The sequence below is a fragment of the Glandiceps talaboti genome, chromosome 3, assembly GCF_964340395.1.
Source record: "Glandiceps talaboti chromosome 3, keGlaTala1.1, whole genome shotgun sequence".
NCBI classification, from domain to species: Eukaryota; Metazoa; Hemichordata; class Enteropneusta; family Spengelidae; genus Glandiceps; species Glandiceps talaboti.
Genome location: NC_135551.1, coordinates 11,979,977 through 11,989,906, shown reverse-complemented (window position 1 = coordinate 11,989,906; position 9,930 = coordinate 11,979,977).

Here is a 9,930-nt window from a genome sequence, read left to right as displayed (position 1 = left end):
GCTACATGTATTTGTATTACAACCTGTGCTATGCATGGGGTAAGATGCTGAAAAACAAAGACATAAACATGTATACATTCACTATAAATGTGATATATAGCTCATACGTAATTGTTTTTGGAAACATTTTACTATTTGAACGAAAATGTTTCCTTGCTTGAGGGTTGTATATACCAGTGCCACAACTGCCTGATGAATAGTCAGGAAACCCACTTTAAATTGATCAGTTTAGCTAATGAAATTTACAAACCAATCAAGATACACTGTTGCAATATAATCTTATCCATATAATACTAGTGCTTTCACATATTTTTATTATAGGTAACACTGCTTTCCTTTTTTATACATAACCACAAATTATTTTTTGGCCTCTGCTAATTCTATCTGTGAAATGTGAATGTGAATGAAAATTATAAACATGTCTATTGGATCCATTGATCAATGCATGTTCTTAATTAATAGGATTAATAGACGATTTTCTGGTTGCAAGATACATTATGTGAGACAATGTCACCTATGTTGTTAACTTTCGGCTTGTTTTATCTTTATTACATTTGAAATAATAATTACATCATGATATGATGGAAAGAAATGTTGACTCTCTTTAATTATGAGTGATTTTATAGAACAAAGACAAAATGTCATCAACAACAGAGAAGGATTTTACGGGTGAACCCAGGGTACAGTCAGGTGACAACCATCCCCTGAGTAGTGCATGCAACCCCTCCTGTATGTTCTGAATATAAGGTGTTGTATGGGTAGACACTTGAAGCATCTTGGAACTGGCAACAGGTCTATAGAAAATGTTTACAGTCAAAATATATGGACACAGAGTCATAAGTACATATCATAACGTACATGGCCAGTTTACTTTATACATACAAAATGTCATCAACGACAGTGAAGGACAAGTGACCCCATGGTACAGTCAGGTGACAACCATCCCCCTGAGTAGCGCATGGAACCCCTCCTGTATATACTGAATACATGGTGTTGTATGGGGCAACATGCAATGCATCTTGGAACTGCAGGCAACATGTCTATAGAAAATGTTGAAAGCCTAAATATATGGACACAGGTTCATAAGTACATATATATACTTCATACATTGTACATTGTCAAACATTTTGTTCTGTGATGTTTTCATTTTACTCGAAAGGCAAAGCTAATTGATGGATTAATTTGTATCAGTAATCCCAATATCTTAATTTACAAGCAGGTCTTGTCGTAATGATGAAGTTTAGAGAATAAAATTAATGTTTTAGTAAGTTTTTAATATTGGTTTGTTACCCTTTGAGAGCCAATATATGTTCCCCAGCAAATTATAGATATTGTTTATTCTTATCACTTTCCATTACTTCTCATACCTGCTTAATGATGTTTCACTAAATATGATATCATTACAAAACTAATCATTACTATATATAAATCATAAAATATGAAAGTGATTAAAAGACACCTTTGACTGTCCAACTTCGCTTACTGACTTATTCTTAATATCATCCATTCTGATATCCCTATTAATATGTTAATCAAATTTATCAACTAATTTTTCTTGGATAATTTCATGTTTAATTAGTCCAATTTCACTTCAGAAGTAGTTATAATGTTACTTAAAGATAAACTCATTGAGAGATATGTAAAATGTTTGCTATAATGAAGTGTTGTTTACGGTGATGCATAACCTGAAATTGTGAATAACAGTTTTATGTGTGTAGTTGTATTTGATGTAACACAATGTTCATTATTAAATAGATTTTGTTTTGAAAGAGGCTACTCTATATACTATACCTTTAATTAGGACAGCTGTGTCAGATGATCCAAACTTAATTTTGTATTTTGGTCATGGTACTAAGAATCCTACAAACAATACTTAGTGACATCATTTGAGTGAAATCAAGTTGATCACTTACATTTGTATCATATATATGCATAATATCTTAGAATCATTCACCATTGTCCATTTCAAAATCAAAGCTCTTCTAAGATTTGCATACCACAGACATCAAACTCTTTGTGGTTTAAAAAGAATTTGTTGAAGTAAAATGTTCTTTGTTAATTTAAAACATTTTATTGGTTGTTCAGTTATCATACTGTACAGATTTTTATATTAAACATTTCATAAAATATTCAATATAATATTATGAGGTTTAATACCCGATATCTTCTCTTCATTTGATGTATTGCTGTGAGTGTCCTTTCTGCATAGGGACAAGAGTCGTAAGACAAGTGTCATGTTGCAGAAATGGCATGAACAGTGATACAAGGAATAAAGTGTTGATATAGGTTAATAACTGATTTATCATATGCCTATGCTCAGGTATTCAAAGAGAATACACAAAAAATACAAAGACCTCTGTATGTAATGCACTTCAAGCATCGCATGACTCTATTGTGAGGTGATGACATTTACCTGCACTGCTGACCATGACAACCTGCTTTGGTGATTGTCAACTTCTTCTTCTTCTTCTTCTTCTTCTTCTTCTTCTTCTTCTTCCATAACTGGCCACCTTCAACATGTTGAAGATTTTGCCAGTGAGTGCGCAGCAAAGATGATGATGGTGAATTAAAGCAGTACTGACTCAAAGTAAATAAATAAATAAATAATAAATAAATAAAATAAAATAAAATTTAATGTACATTTAGATGTCCAGGTGTGATGCCACTTGAGACTTGAAAGCATCAAGTGAACCTACAGTTACAATGTCTGGTGGTAGATTGTTCCATTCTACGATGGTTCTAGGGAAAAATGAATATTTTCTGTAGTCTGTTTTAAAGGTTGGTATTTGGTAACTTTTACTGTGCATGTGTCTGGTATATCTTGATGGAGGTTTAAGATACTGGTCTTTGTTCATAGCAACTGTTCCTACTGAGATTTTATAGAGCATTGTTAGTCTAGCTTCTTTCCTGCGTAGTTCTAGTGATTTCCAATTTAGAGTTTGTATCATGTTTTTAACACTGGAGCGGTTTCTGTATCTACTATTATATTATACCAGTATATTGATGGTGGAAATCGAGGGATCTGATTGGTCTAGACATCGAACTAGCGCGTCTAAAACGAGTGATAATGCACTGCTGGTACGATAATGCACTGCTGGCACGCGTCCAAATTTTGTTCGTCTACGAGCGTTGAGTTGTAGTCCGCCGTGATACTGATAGTGAACTCTTCGAATTGTCAGAGGAGGATTTTCTCTCAATGAGACAATATTTTATGAGAAATTATGAAGGAAATTTCGAAAGCAACCCAGTCATCGCGTATTTGTTCAAATCATCGCCTACTACATGTACTAAGGTCAAGGCGCTAGGCATGCACGAGATCGGTCGCGGTCCCAGCCTCGGCGCGGCTGGAGTGGAAACATTGGTGAGCTGTCCTGTCCTGTCATAAAAGTCAGTATATTTGCTTTCTGTATTGGATCAGTATGCAGTTTTCCATTGTGCATAAGTGGAGCTACCCCACTGTTATCTGTCTTTTTATGTTTGATATAAGTCCAAAAACGTTTCATTGGTGAATTGTTATTGTCATCCTGTTGAGGGGTAACAATATCTTCAATGTAGTTCCAGTAAGCCCGTCTGAGCTTTTTTTGAACAAGGTGTTTCAAATCTTTGAATTGCGTGATATGTTTTGGGAAAGCAGATTTCTTCATTCGTTTGTATAGTTTGTCTCTTCTCCGCATTAATCGTCTCAGATCCTGAGTAATCCATGGGAAACCATTCTTTGACTTAGCTGTTTTATGTGGTATGTGTTTGGAAACAGAATTTTCTAAGAATGTTTTAAATGTATTCCACAGGTTGTTCACACTGTGACCCTGTTTAGCCATTTCCGCAAAAGTTGACTTCAATGATGTAACTTCTTGTTTTAAACTATCCCAGCGTGCTTTTTTGTACAATGGTATTTTACAGGGTTTCTGTTTATTACGTATTGGGTTCATGTCAAGTTCTATATAGACAATGTTGTGATCAGAGATACCAGGCATTGTTTCAATGCGTTGGATTTTACTGGGTAGATTTGTTATGAACAAGTCCAAAGTGTTATCATTTCTTGTTGGTTCTTCAACAGTTTGTACAAGGCCATTATCATCTAGTATATCTGCTAACTTGTAGTGAAGTCTAACATACTGGGTATTTGGTTTGATACATTTTGATTTCTAGTTCCAACCAGGAAGGTTGAAGTCACCACCAATTAGTAGGCATGTATTTTGCATTGTGCATGCTCTCATGATGGACGTTTCAAACTGTGACAGACTATATTCATTGGAAGTTTTTGGATTGTAATAAGAACACACAAGAAGATCTTTATTTTTGACTAGTTGTATCCTCGCCCATACAATTTCACAGTCAGTTTGCAGTTCTCTTACTTCTGAGCTTAAGTGAGTGTCGCTGACAGCAATCAAAACTCCCCCACCATTACCAGTTGTTCTATCCTTTCTCCAGATTTTGAAATTTGGAGGGAATATTTGGCTATCAGTTATTGAAGGGCCAAGCCATGTTTCAGTACAGATGATGATGTCAGGTTTTGAACTGGATATTACATTCTCAATACGACACTGTTTATTTTTTATTGACTGACAGTTGATGTTAAGAACACGAAGTGGTGCTTGTGATCGTGCTGACTTTCTTGTTGATTTTTGATTTGGTGTGGACGTGTGGATTGGTTTTATGACTGCTTCTGGAGGAAGACTAGATGATGACGTATCGGACAATATACTGTACGAGTTTGATAACTCTAAACATGATATTCCAAAACAAGATAGACTGTAATTTGGATTTCCACATGCGATGCAATCCCAACGGATATCACTATTCTCATTCAACTCGGTATACGTGCCACTGTGTACATCCTGGCAATTAATATGGAACCACTGGTCACAGGTGTCACATGTAACGGCTCTGTTTTCCCATGTTATTGGCAGGGCACAGGTTCCGCATGAATGGGTGGTACATTCACTATTATCTGGTCCAGGATTGGTTTGTATGTCATTTGCATTTGACATCAGTATAAGAATCAGATACTCCAAAAGACGTTTGGGTTTATATTTATCATTTGGTATCATATTTTTCTTTACAATGTCCTTATGTAGACCGTGTATAACCTGGCTGGCCAGGTCGTTACATTCTGGAAATTTAATATCAGCGTCGAACAATTTTGACTGTTGTGGGCTGCCATGTTGATTTTGAGGCAGAGAGTTTTGAAGCGTTATGGAACAGAGAACAAGTGACCAGAATAGTAATAACATCTTGCTTTGGTTCTTACCAGGTTAAATTACGATTATGTCTTGCAACTTGCTTATTGACAGAGTTAATAAGTTCAGGTGTCGGGAACGGTATTTTGTAGTCGCTCGTGCAACCCGGAAGTAGGTGATAATAACGTACCAATGTGCTGACGTTGACACTGTGACCAAACATGAAACATTTAGTGCTCGAGTATTGCTTCTGGGACGTTGTAAATAGCTTTCCACTGATTCCTGGGTGTTTATGGTAGGACGTACCTGGTCTTGCAATGACTTGAACTTTGGTAACGCGAAAATCATAGAAAATTTGACGACCCGATGAGTAGGGTTGACGTCCTAGTTTGAGGGCGCACATCCTCCTCATCAGATTTCGGTGCATCTTTTCATAATTATTTCAAAATACAGTTTGGTAGTAGTGTAGGTTCTCTAAAGGTTTCAGAGAATGCTCTAATATGTTAATAAAACTCATACGTTGTGTTGTATGTGTCTATAGTTTACACATAGAAGGTGGCCTACAGTTATTACAGTGATACAGTTACAAAATTCACATACTTGAACAGTGTAGTTGTGAATATGTTGTTTAATGTACTATCATCAATAGCATCTTTTGTGTATGGACATTTTCGTCAAAAGTTTCCTGTTTTGAAAGATGTGTCAGTTTAGTTGACATAAGCTTACATTGAAGATCAACCAGCATGTTGTTTGTATGTTTGCTTATGTATGGAATCACTGTGTCGTATCCAATCAGAAAGGCATTTTTTCATGACAATTAATATGAATATCGTGACATTTTATAATAATGTCCCATATCAGAAGTGATATTTGGCATTAAACGTCATCGAAAATGATTGATCTGGGCATAGGTATATGATAAATGCAATCATGATAGTTGTGATATTAATGAATTTAAAAGACTGTCATTTATGATATACAAGTTAATACATGTCAAAGCATTTCTTTCATACTTAAAAGCTATGTAAAGTTGATTGATGTATTGGAACAAGTATCAAGTAGTCTGTTGTACTTCAACTAGACTACTTTTGGACATTTTTCTGATTACCCAGGCCTCTACATAGCCTCTTGCTATGAATCTAGTTGTTTTATAAACCTAGTATATACACGAGTACAAACTTTCCCCATCTCTTTTATTTCTAAATGAATAATAGTATTAATAACTAGGTCTCTATAGATCTGAGAGATTGATCCAAATGTAGTCATGAGCTGTTGAACAAGTAGGGGGTGTGAAAATGTTTATATCAACATGTCAATTTCAGGTGTACAAGTACTTGAAATAGAGTCCATTTATAAGATATAAGATCTGAGATCATTGTACAATCAACTGGAAACAGTTTGCATAAATCAAGATATCAGCAAAGAAACATACAACTCATAAATTATGTTGTGAAAACAGAATGAACAGTAAACTGATTTAATGAAACATTTAAAACCATAATGTTTCTAAATTACAAGTTGAAGGATAAAACCTGTATGTGTGAGTATAGTGTGACTATAATAATAATTAAATAATAATAATGCAAATTTATCAAATGTGTTTTGATATGGTGGTCCTTCATCATATCCTCAGCTTTTTCTGTTTTCTCTCGGTATACATTGATAACGTCTGAAAGACTCATTAAAATATATAGTGAATGGATTTGATACCCAGCTCTGCTCTGAAAATATTCCAAACCCGCTTTTCAATTCCTGGACCCTTCCTAAAACATGATTTGCAAGCAAATGTAACTTAGGAAAAACACTCTCCTATGGGAAACATTAGTTGTCTCCCGGTATGCATTGATAACTTCTGTAAGAATCATTAAATCTATGGTAAATGGATTTGATACCCTGCTCTGAAAGTATTCTAACCCAACTTTTCAATTCCTGGACCCTCTCAAAAAATGATTTCCAAGCAAATGTAACTTAGGAAAACACTCTCATCTGACAAAAATGATCTACAATGAAACAATAGACTGGATATGAAAAACAACAGATGGTAAAATGGGTGAGCTAAAAGAAATGTACCTGTCACATTATATCACCATGCAATACATGTATGTAAATGATAAACTTTTAAGTCATCTCACTCTGTGTACAGGTCAGTGTGACATGACACTATGTCAACCCATAAGTAAGCCTTAGGTAGCACTTATAAAAATGTACAAAAAATAGTGGGCACTAAATACTAGCTCGCAAGAATACTTATCTGGTTTCTCTGGGTTCAAGAAACACAACTGGTTGTACTTTTCAGGTGATGGAACAGTAATATTAAACAGAAAAAAGAGCCACTAGTAGAACATGAAATCTGAACAATTGTTAGAATACAGGACCTTAGGGTATACCTGCATGTGTGCTCTTTACTTCCAAACATGTCGAGTGCTGTATCTAAATGCATACTAAAAATCACACCTACATACCCAACCTATCTATTTGCTCAGTTGACAGTTCATGACTGACAACATTTTATACCCACATATTAAATAAATTATGAAATGCTGCAAAGTGGGTGAAAAGGGGTTGATATTTCACTTTATTTGCCCGGCTTTGTCTAGAAGTGCAGGACACACTTTCTCTGTTATTTTCAGGACACTATCACACAAAATAGTGACATTCATGGGCTGCAAAATATGAAAACAAAGAACCATACAATAACAGTATTAACTGCAGTGGTCAAGACATCAACTCCATGCACTGAAACAAAACAGTTTCACTTGAACAAAATGAAAACTGTGAGATAACATGGTTAATGTAAACATACTTGTTAGGCTGCTTTCACAAAAACTTGTTAGGGGGGGGGTCGGGAGATTTTAGGGGGGACTTGAAAATATATGGATAGTGTGTGTGTGTGGGGGGGGGGGGGTTACCTGAAATAATGTTATGGGTTGTAGGGGTGTACCTGAAAATAAATTGACATCATGACTTTTCAAACATGGGAAAATAAGCTTTTAAAATGTTGGTCTTCCTTTTTCAACAACAACAACAACAACAACAACAACAACAACAACAACAACAACAACAACAGCAGCAGCAGCTACAAACAACAGTTGCTCACAAGTTAGTAAAATGAAAAACAAAAACAGTCAAATTTTAATTTTCTTTTATTAAACTGTTAATGTAATGATAAATTGAAATGGGCGAATTGAGTGGTACAGATTGTTTTTTGTCTGAAAAATACCAGTGTCTTTCATGTACACTACTCTCTACTGAAATTTGGTTCATTTAATGTATGAAATTACCTTTACACTGTACTGAAAATATTCTTCATGACATGACTGTGTTTTGGTTTGTGGTTATCACAATGATATGTAACTTTTTCATGTAAATTCTTACTAGTATTAAATGACAGACAAATATGACAGACAACATTTTACATTTGCAGCTCTTGGAAGTTAAAAAAAAAAGAGTTCGAAAAGGTTAATCTCAGCCTGCCATCAAAATGTAAAAGATGCACCTGCACTAAAACATACTTGACAAGTATCAAAAACTTCTGTGCAAGGTATTTTTTCATCCTATAGATATGACTATAATTTTCAACATAAACTTTTAATAACACATTCTAAATATTTCCTAAAATTAGCATATTGGCAACGTCTGCTACATGTGAAACAGAAGACAATATCTCACAAGCTGAGTTAACAGAGAAAAAGTAAAATAAGTTTTTTGCACACTCAACTTTGCATGAATATACTATTACTTGTAAATATAAAGATAAATAAATAAACTTTGACATAACTCTCAATATAAAGTTACCCTAAAGATATGATACAGCTAGTTACAACTCTGATGAAGTTGAAGGAGAAATTGGGTCTGATGATGATGATGACAATGCCATGTTTATATACACAAAATCTGGAAGGAGAGCTACCACTTGGAAATCAAAAATTTAAATAAACACATTCTGAGACTTTGTTTAAAATCCTGCATTCACCTTTGTAATCTAATGTCAAAACCAGTCCAATAATCAGGCTCTTACAAGGTAAATGTATTACCAGGTTCATTAAGATATACAATTACTATGATAATAGGGCCATCTTAATTATCATTACCACTAATATATATCACTTGATTCCTATTCTGTTAGATGAAATGTGGCTGGCATTTTTGAATCATACATTTATTTTCTTTTGACATTATATTGAACTAATTTACATCAAACAAGAACGGGATACATGGCAATGCATTTTATTAAGTGTTTTTTCAGTGTTATTTAGACCAATTTGATTTCTTTTTGCACACATTTAGGAAACTGAACTGGAACAATACAGTATAAAACTCTTTAGATAACATGTGCATCACAATATTTGCAAATACAACTAAAATGACATTCAACTGTAACACTACTAGTATAATGTACTAATACAATATTGAACAGAAAACAAAGACTCAGTTGGTCTGCTGATCATTTTACAAGAGTTATTCAAAGTGTAATTCATCTAAAGTATATGTTGTTTTTTGGAAAGGCAATGCACTGGTTAACATAACATTTTGTTTTAACTGGTGTTTGTGTATATATGTACACAAGTACAAATTGATTATATATATGTATATATGGACAAAGTTGGTATTAAGTGTATTATGTACAGTTTTGTACTTTGTATGGAATGTTAACGCACAGGAAGAGTATTCAAAAAAAAATTTATTCGGGTGGGGGGTACTTGAAAATTTATTCGGGTGGGGGGGGGGGGGTACTTGAAATATTTGGGGC